General features: G+C 44.9%; 1 non-coding gene across 1 annotated transcript; it reads right to left on the bottom strand.

Annotated features, from left to right (window-relative positions):
• Nucleotides 1-7,754: 7,754 nt before the first annotated feature.
• TRNAW-CCA (transfer RNA tryptophan (anticodon CCA)) lies at nt 7,755-7,827 on the bottom strand. Its single transcript has one exon. It is a non-coding gene; the product is annotated as a tRNA-Trp (tRNA).
• Nucleotides 7,828-10,341: the final 2,514 nt, after the last annotated feature.

Here is a 10,341-nt window from a genome sequence, read left to right as displayed (position 1 = left end):
GATACAGCAGGCAACATTGTTCATCCACAACCATTTGGCTCAGCTTTAAATAGTAACATAATAATAATGCAAACACCACACAGTGTAACCTAACTGAAATTATAACTCATGTTGGAAGAATAGGGAATTAGAAAGTGTCCAAGGATATCGCAAAGGTTTGTTCGGGAGGAGAATTAAATCCTCATCTTTCATATGGAGAAATCAATAGATGACACCTAAACAGGAAAATTAAGTAGTTAATATGTTATTTAGTAAGTAAGTATGTTAGAGGAAAAAGTTGGTTTAAAACTCAACATTCAGAAAAGTAAGATCATGGCATCTGGTCCCATCACTTTATGGCAAATAGATGAGGAAACAATGGAAACAGTGACAGGCTTTATTTTGGGGGGCTCCAAAATCACTGCAGATGGTGACTGCAGCCATGAAATTAGAACACGCATGCTCCTTGGAAGAAAAGTTATGACCAACCTAGACAGCATATTAAAAAGCAGAGACATTACTTTGCCAACAAAGGTCCATCTAGTCAAGGCTATGGTTTTTCCAGTAGTCATGTATGGATGTGAGAGTTGGACTATAAGGAAAGCTGAGCGCCCAAGGATTGATGTTTTTGAACTGTAATGTTGGAGAAGATTCTTGCTAGTCCCTTGGACTGCAAGGAGATCCAACCAGTTAGTCCTAAAGGAAATCAGTCCTGAATATTCATTGGAAGGACTGATACTGAAGCTGAAACTCCAATACTTTGGCCACCTGATGCGAAGAACTGACTCATTTGCATAGATCCTGCTGTTGGGAAAGATTAAAGGCGGGAGGAGAAGGGGACGACAGAGGATGAGATGGTTGGATGGCCTCACCGACTCCATGGCCATGAGTTTGAGTAAATTCCAGGTGATGGACAGGGAGGCCTGGCGTGCTGCAGTCAATGGGGTCGCAAAGAGTCAGACACGACTGACTGACTGAACTGAACTGAACTGAACTGATGTTATTTAGTGATGAAGTGAATGTTACCAAAAGAATCAATTAAAACTGCTGAAAGTAGATGCCTTAGGGAGCAGAAAATGGAGGGGGAAGTTCAGGGAACTGGGATTTGGGAGTTAAAAACCGTGAAAACAATTCAGCTCTTAAACCATGCACAGCTATAACTTTTATTTAAAAATACATTGCCAAGGGACTTCCCTGGGGGTCCAGTGATTAAGAATCTGCCTTGCAATGCAGAGGACATGGGTTTAATCCCTGATGCAGGAACAAAGATCCCACATGCCAAGGGGCAATTACCCTTACACAAAACCAAAGACAGTCTGAGAACCACAGTGAAACATCTCACACGACACAACTAAGACCCAATGCAGCCAAACAAACAAACATGTACAAAGAATTAATTTTAAAAATATATTGCCATACAAAAATATACAATAAAAAGAACCAAGTAAAAAGAAAGGGACTTCCCAGGCCACACTCATGGTAAAGAACCCACCTGCCAATGCAGGAGATGCAAGGGACACAGGTTTGATACTTGTATCAGGAAGATCCCCTGGAGGAAGGCATAGCAACCCACTCCAGTGTTCTTGCCTGGAGAATCCCATGGACAGAGGAGCCTGGCAGGCTACAGTCCATGGGTTCACAAAGTGACTGAAGCAACTTAACACACACACAAGTAAAAATAAACAGGAAGGACCCTAGGCGACCTCGGAGGAGAGAAGAGTTAGGTAGGTGTGAGGTGAGAGTTAACCCAGTGAGCTGGACTGAGCATCTCATGTGTGTCTGACATGGGGTTGGGCAAGGTGAGTGTGGTTGGAGTGTGGCGAGCAGGGAGGACAAGGACGCAGGGGAGGCAAGCAGAGAAGTGAGGACACAGATGACCTTGTCAGCCACATCATCTCGGGATATTTTCTTAGGAGCCACGGGAAGACTGAATTGTTCCCTTTGCAAAGATGTCTCAGATGAATGCCTACGATTCGTGTCTAGGATGCTGAGAACTTGTTGGAGGTAGACAGGGAAAAGGAGGGAGAAGAAAACGGGTGTCCTGGATGTTGGCCAGCATCTTGGAGGATGGCTGTGCATCTTGGATAAAGCACATACCTAAGTGCAGGATGGGAACAGAAGGTGTGAATGTGTTCCATTTTTGTGATGATGGTTACGTTGTCTGAAAGTTTTCTGGGTCAAGATGTCAAGTAAGCAGTTAGATTCACAGACTTAATAGAAAAATCTGGCAAATTTGAGTCATTAACACATAGACGCGTGGTAATTCAAATCCTTGGGAATAAGTGAGGTGTTTCAGGAAGAGAGAACCAACCTTGGGCAGAGCCCTATGGAACCCCACAAGGGCTGAGTATGGAGCAGCCAAGGAAACAAGGGAGGGAACAGTCAGAGAGTAGAGAGTGTGTGTGTGTGTGTGTCGAACAGTCTCTCACTGGAAAATTCACTTTGATACATCATTCAGATATTCAAATGCAACTGTCTTGTGATAACTGAAATTTGGCCACATAGAGGGGGTGCAGGCTGACCCCAGAGCTACTAAAGCACTGCTGTGCTGTGCTCAGTCATGCCCGACTCTTTGCGACCCCATGGACTGTAGCCCACCAGGCTCCTGCATCCATGGGATTTAGTAGAGGCAGAGGGAAAAGAGGATGCAAAGTCCCCAGCAGCTTTGTGCCAAAGAAGCCTGATGCTGATCCCAAAGGCTGAGATACAGAAAACGGCTCAAAGGAAGCAGAATAGTAAAAGAGAACAGCAGGAAAAAAATGCTGTTGTGGGACTTCCACGGTGATCTAGTGTTTGGGACGTCACCTTCCAGTGTGGGGAGAGTGGGTTCAATCATTGGTTAGGGAGCTAGGATCCCACACGCCTCAGGGCCAGAAAATCAGAACATAAACAACAGAAGCAGCATTGCAACAAATTCAATAAAGACTTTAAAAGATGAGACTTCCCTGGTGGTCCAGTGGTCAAGAATCCACCTGCCAATGCAAGGGACAGGGGGTTCGAGCCCTGGTCTGGGAAGATTCCACATGCCGAGAAGCAGCTGAGCCTGTCCACCACAGCTGCTGGAGCCCACAGGCCCAGAGCGCGAGCTCTGCAGCAAGAGAAGCCACCACAGTGCGATGTCCGTGTTCTGCAACAAGAGTAGCCCCTGCTCTCTGCAGCTAGAAAAAGCCCGTGTGCAGCAACAAAGACTCAGCACAGTCAAAAATAAAAAAAATTTTAATTTAAAAAAAAACTTTAAAGAATGATCCACATCAAAAAAAAAAAAAAAAAAAAACACCTTAAAAAAATGGTACTGTGATAAACTGTAAATTAGCTAAACTTTCAGGAGTTTTGAGACTTGTCTTAATAGGTGAAAAACAGTTGTAACCAAAGGTTTATAAGAAACCGTTTGATGTATAAACACTAGACTGAGTGATTTCTTTGGTTTTTCGTCATTCATTTGGGCAAATTGATGCAAATCCCCAAACGGCTTAACCCTAGTGTGTGATTTCTGGATGGTTTCTCCTCACAGTGGGTTGCCCCAGGCAGGTATTGTCAGAACCTCCAGCTGTGCCAGCCCTGCTTATCACACCCTGTGACTGAGGTCTTTCCAAGTGCTAAAACCACTTCCTAAGTACGAGAAACGAGATGTTTTTCTACTCAGGTAAAATACAAAATATAAACACAGGCTCTCTTGAAAGGGTACCTGAATAAAATTATGCCAAACTGGAACATTTACTTTAAAAGTCTGAAGATAATGACCCCTTTGTTGAAACGGTCTTATCAGTTGCTACGTTTGCTTGGCACGCTGTCTTCATAAAGCAACATCAAAAACCTGATGGGAAGGGGTTATCATTCTTTTACTTCAGCAAAAAATAAATAAATGAAGATTCTGGTCTTTGTGTCCCAGTATCCTCTGGGTATTGTCTGCATCTATTTTGAATTTTGTCTTGATTGCTGTGGATGTTAAATAAATAGTAAACGCCTTTTAGGAGAAGAATAGTTAATGCTGTTGCTGCTGCTGCTGCTAAGTCGCTTCAGTCGTGTGCGACCCTGTGCGACCCCACAGACAGCAGCCCACCAGGCTCCCCCGTCCCTGGGATTCTCCAGGCAAGAACACTGGAGTGGGTTGCCATTTCCTTCTCTGATGCAGGAAAGTGAAAAGTGAAAGTGAAGTCGCTCAGTCGTGTCTGACTCTTCGTGACCCCATGGCCTGCAGCCTACCAGGCTCCTCCATCCACGGGATTTTCCAGGCAAGAGTACTGGAGTGGGGTGCCATTGCCTTCTCCTATAGTTAATGCTAATAGATGCTAACTCATAGCAGTGAAAATAGGGCATCAGAAAAATCAGAGAACGGTAGTTTGACCACAGAAACTGTGGTTGGTATGGTCACTGCTGTAGTGAAAGGAAATGCAAACTTCTTTTATTTCCTGTCCTGAAACAAAGCTTATCAAAGAATACTTTAGAAAAAAGTACCTTAAAAGAATAACATATATATTTCTCTTTTCATCTATTCCTTTTAAAAAAATTTTATTGAAGTATCAGATCAGATCAGATCAGATCAGTTGCTCAGTCGTGTCCGACTCTGCGACCCCATGAATCGCAGCACGCCAGGCCTCCCTGTCCATCACCAACTCCCGGAGTTCACTCAGACTCACGTCCATCGAGTCAGTGATGCCATCCAGCCATCTCATCCTCTGTCGTCCCCTTCTCCTCCTGTCCCCAATCCCTCTCAGCATCAGAGTCTTTTCCAATGAGTCAACTCTTCGAATGAGGTGGCCAAAGTACTGGAGTTTCAGCTTTAGCACCATTCCTTCCAAAGAAATCCCAGGGCTGATCTCCTTCAGAATGGACTGGTTGGATCTCCTTAGTATAGTTGATTTAAAATATTACATTAGTTTCAGGTGTATAGCAAAGTGATACAATATTTTTCTAGATTATACTCCATTTAAAGTTATTATAAAATACTGGCTCTATTCCCAGGCTGTACTGCATAATTTTACAGCTGATTTATTTTATACATAGTAGTTTGTTCTTCTTATGCCTATTTTTTTACCTCTCTTTTTTATCATTTTGCATTTTTTGTTGTTTATTTAGCTTCACAAGATCTATGATCTTCATTGCAGCATGCAAAATCTTAGTTGCTGCAGGAAGAATCCAGTTCCCTGATCAGGGATCAAACCGGGGCCCTCTGCATTGGGAGTACAGTCTCAGCCACTGGACCACCAGGGAAGTCCCCATTTCTTTACTTTTTTTATTTGGACATTGGAGTGTCCCAGACAAGGGAGTGCTATAGCGGCTTCACTCTGAGGACCTGTGCTGCACACAAGTCCCTAGATGGCAGAGTCCGCCCCTGAGAATGTGTAGTCCCTGGAGAAATGGGCTTCTGTTGGAGCACTCTGTTGAATTCTGAAGATAAATCCACCAGGCTGAAATCTTCATAGGTTCCCTATTACTATCACATTAAACTTTTTATATCTTTCTTTCAAAAATATCTATAATTTGAATGCATCCATCCTCAGCCTCCCATTCTAAACTATGATATAACAGACTTTCCTTCAGTGTCTTTTGAACCATGTTGTTCTAGAAGCAGGATGGAGCCAGCTGTCAGAAACACCTAGGCTCTTCTGGTTTGGGCCCTCGGCAGCTGTGGGGTTTTTGGACCATCATCTTACTTTCTTGGAAGATTACCTCTCGAGCTCTGAATTAACAGAATCCTGGTAAATCTTCCCCAGACCTCTCTCTGCTGTGATCATCGATCCTTTCACCTTATAGCATATTTTCAATTCGTGGTTCAGGCATTTGTGGCCATGAAACTAAAAAAAATACATAAGATGATGCTAAACTCTTCCATTTAGTTCTGAACAGCTATTGGACTCTAAGGAGATCAAACCAGTCAGTCCTAAAGGAAATCAGGCCTGCATATTCATTGGAAGGACTGATGCTAAAGCTGAAACTCCAATATTTTGGCCACCTGATGCAAAGAACTGATTCATTGGAAAAGACCCTGATGCTGGGAAATATTGAGGGCAGGAGAAGGGGAAGGCAGAGGATGAGATGGTTGGATGGCATCACAAACTTGATGGACATGAGTTTGAACAGGCTCCGGGAGTTGATGATGGACAGGTAAGTCTGGCTTTCTGCCGTCCAGGGGGTCGCAGAGTTGAACACAACTAAGCAACTGAACTGAACTGATAAGTTCTAACTAGCCAGTTCTATGGGCTTCCCAGGTGTTGCAGGTGGTAAAGAATCCACCTGCCAATGCAGGAGACCTAAGAGATGTGGGTCTGATCCCTGGGTCGGGAAGATCCCCTGGAGGATGGCATGGCAACCCACTCTAGTATTCTTGCTTAGAGAATTCCATGGACAGGAGAGACTGGCGGGCTATGGTCCATGGGGTTGCAAAGAGTTGGACACGACTGAATGACTTAGCACTCATGCACAGCCAGTTCTATAGGCAATAGTTTAGAATAACACTTTTTTAGATGAGGAGAATTCATTTCTCTGAAGACTTAGGTGTTAATACTGTAGTGTTTATAGATTGGCAGAGAAAGCAAGGGAGAGCGTGGGAAGGAAGTGGTGAGGGCAAGGTGCCCAGAGTCCCTCTGAGAAGTAAACAGTGGTCAGCACCGGTCTGGGGAAATTTCTCTCTCAGGCCATGTGAACAGAGCTGCACGCTAGAGTGATTCCCCAATACCCCTTCCAAAAATGCCCTGGGGGCCTCCACTGGGACCAGTCCTGACCTTGACTGACCAGATGGTTCGCATCACATAGCCAGGAAGATTCAATCTCTCTCCCCCTTTCTCTCTCTCTCCTTTTGAAATGAAATTTCAACTTTTCAAGCAGGAATCCAGCTTTTCAAGCAGGAAAACTGTGAACAGAGCTTGGTGCAAATCCCAAATCTCATCCATATATAAACTTTCAAGTTTTTTCTTCTGTTAATGCAGGCAAATCAGATTTCCAGAGCAATAGTGCATCCATCTGCTTGCATTTCCTGACCCAGCAAGGCTACTCACAGTTCAACTGTTCCAGGGAGGGACCTTTTCATACACTTTCTTTAATCCCCAGGCTTCCCTGGTAGCCCAGCACAGAAAGAATCTGCCTGCAGTGCAGGAAATGCAGGAGATGCAGGTTGAGTCCCTGGGTTGGGAAGATTCCCCTGGGGAAGGAAATGGCAACCCACTCTGTGTTCTTGCCTGGAGAAATCCATGGACAGAGGAGCCTGGGTGGCTACAGTCCATGGGGTTGCAAAGAGTCAGACATGGCTGAAGCAACTGAGAAGAGCAGAGCAAAATCAAGAAAAACTATTCTCCATCTACACCCAAGTTTTACATTCTATACTTTGGGGAAATCTGAGAACATAGACCAGTGAGGAAGATGAAGAAAAAGGAAACCATGGGACAGTGGCGCAAGCCATCCAGGGACCAGTCTCCAACAAGGGCTTTAGGGTGTGCAGATGTCCTGCAGGCACCTGAAAGCTGCTTTAAACCAGCCTGTGCTAGAGCCAGTAAAGGTGTGAGATGTAAAAACACCACACCAGCATCTTCACACTGCTTCCACCTTACAGATGACTGAGCACACAGCTGCCCACAGAGTGTGCTCTGAGGGACTTGGGAGGGATTACTGTTCCTGTGTTCTTCCTGCAGAACAGCCTTCCCCACAAGGCCAGAAATGTCACCATCCATCATTCACTCCCTTTCCTCAAGCACTGCCCTCTTTCTAGTTTTTTGTTCATTTGGCTGTACCGAATCTTAATGGTGGCATGCGAACTCTTAGCCGCAGCACGTGGGATCAAGTTCCCTGACCAGGGATGGAACCTGGACCCCCTGCATTTGGAGTGCAGAGTCTTAGCCCTTGGACCATCAGGGAAGTCCCTCCCTCTAGTTTTTATTCAAATTATAAATATGCCACACTCACTCCCTGGTACTTTTCTATGCATAAGTCTACTAAGTGGAACCAAGAAGCAGGACAAGCCAGCGAGGATGGAGACCAGGTAGGAAGGGGAGATGGTATCTCAACTGCACAAAACCTTTTCCTACATCAAAGATTTTCTGGGTCCAACCCCATCCTTTTGACATGCACTTCACTCCCACTGCAAGGAAAATTCTGAGCCTGTGGGTATGTTTTCATGAATTATTAAACCATCTTTCCAAGACGGTCTAGAATGGAAAACACTGTGGCAAAGGAAAGACACCAAGTGAGCAAAACAATGTAAAGCATCTCACATGGCACATATCACTTAATAGATGTTCAATAAATAAATGTTTCCTTCCTTCCTTTCCTAGAGTTGCAGTATCTCCAGTGTATTAATTTTTCTGCATGTGGTTACATTCCTCAGAAGTGTAGGTTTCATGTCTGGAATGAAGGGAAATACCAAGTAAAGTTCATAAAACATCAATCTTAGGGAGGAAATGACAGCCATGGATATCAGGGGGTCTCATACCTGTTGGCTAGATCCAGCTTATAGTTTCATAAGAGGTGGAAATTAAAGAAAGTCCAGAGGGTTGAGATGCTTACTGACCAGAAGAGCATGACTGTATGTTCAGACCTGAATCACAAAGGCTCCAAGGAGACAAGGCAGCACCTCCACCCCAGGAAAATTGGGTGTGTTCTAAGCGGCCGAGGACCACATGGATTGCATTTCCAATGTGTGTTGTTAGATGTGCCTCTCTAAATGAAATTCCATGTTCCACGTGGGGGGGGCAGGGCCAAAAAAAAAAAAAAAAGACAGAATAATCAAATAAGTTCAGAAGGTCCTGAATTTAACTGATCTTTATTTCAAGGTTTCTGAGGCCCTTTACTGTTTTAGGACTCAAGGTTGATTTTCTAACGGAAGGGTTTCTTGGAAAAATCTCAAGGACCAGTGTGTTCTTTATGATCCACACATGCATCACCATGAACATCAGGCTACCATGGTCCTAGCTGCAGGTCTGCCATTGTCTGGCTGTGCAGGGACACCACAAGCCACTTCACCTCCTTGGATCTCATCTTCCTTGTCCTGCTGAGCTAAGGAGTCAATCTAAGGTGTTCATATCTTTAGGATTCGGTGTCTATCCCAGAGTTAGGGTTGACCAGAAACCTTGAATTTCTCAGGGTAAAAAGCACAACTTCAGAACAATAGACCCCTCAGAGGGCGACCTGGTGCTTTCTCCCTTGACCAGACCTTAGTCCTGAACTCACTATTCATCATCACTGCACAGCTCTGGTCCCTGGCAGTGAAACACACTGACCTGAGTGTCTGCGGCAAGCTCACCCAGCCCCAGATTCTGCCAGGTCTGGTTCTACCTCTGTGACTCACTCATCTCCATCTGTGACACTCGAGTGTTCCCCAAAGTCATCCCACTGTGCCTGGGACCACGTGTCCTGTGTTTGGAGCTCACCAGACCTCACCGGCAGCTCCACCCATTCTGTCCTTGGCAATTTTCTTTTGGATGCTGATTTTCTTATTTCCAAATCATTTGATTTGTTTCTTATATCTTCCTCTTTTTTCCTACCGACACTGGCCAGCAGTTTTGCTTTTTTCTTTCTTCCCCAAATGGCCACTTCCCTCCTCCTCCTCCTCTCACTGCTCTCTGTGGCTTCCCTGTAGCTTTCAGGGCAAAAGTTGCCATTGCCCTTCCATGTTAGGACGCTGAAATCCAACCCTCCCTTCCATGGTGACACAGGATCGAGTTAGCCATTCACTGGGGTGACCATAGAATTTATCCTTCAAACAGATACTTTTTGAATGAAGGAGGGAGCTGTGAACAATTATGCCCAAACAATAGTATACGGGGACAGTTGCTGGTGGGGTTCTATGGTCACCCCATTGTGTGCAGACATATGATTTGCTCTATGGCTGACATTTTATATAGTTTTCTTTTACGAGTTGCATTTATGTCCTAATCTTGCAGATTGGCAGCACTATACCTTGAATATAGTGCTTGAGTTACGTGCATTGCATGTGTCTGACCATCCCCAACATCAGCCAAATTCCTCCTCTAAATGATGAGCTCCCTAATTTGGTGGTTAAAACTGCTCTCCTGTTCATGGTCGTGGTCACGGGTAACAGCAGCATCTGCATCTTGCTGGTGCCCCCACCTGCTTCCCAGCTCTTTTAGGTACCTCCTTTATTCACCCTGTCCCAGCTTTCTAGCTTGATCTAGTTACCTACAGCAGCATTCACTGGGATAATTCCAACGTCAAGAACTTCTTGCAGGGCAGGAAGAGAGACTCAGATGCAGACAGCAGAACTGTGGACACAGCTGGGGAAGGAGAGGGTGGGATGAACTGAGACAGTGGCATTGAAACATGTACAGTAGCACGTGTGAAATGGATAGCTAGTGGGAAGTTGTTGTATAACACAGGGAGCTCAGCTTGGTGTTCTGTGATGACCTAGAGGGG

Source organism: Bos indicus, chromosome 13 (genome assembly GCF_029378745.1).
Source record: "Bos indicus isolate NIAB-ARS_2022 breed Sahiwal x Tharparkar chromosome 13, NIAB-ARS_B.indTharparkar_mat_pri_1.0, whole genome shotgun sequence".
NCBI classification, from domain to species: domain Eukaryota; kingdom Metazoa; phylum Chordata; class Mammalia; order Artiodactyla; family Bovidae; genus Bos; species Bos indicus.
This window is presented reverse-complemented; position numbering and strand designations above follow the sequence as displayed.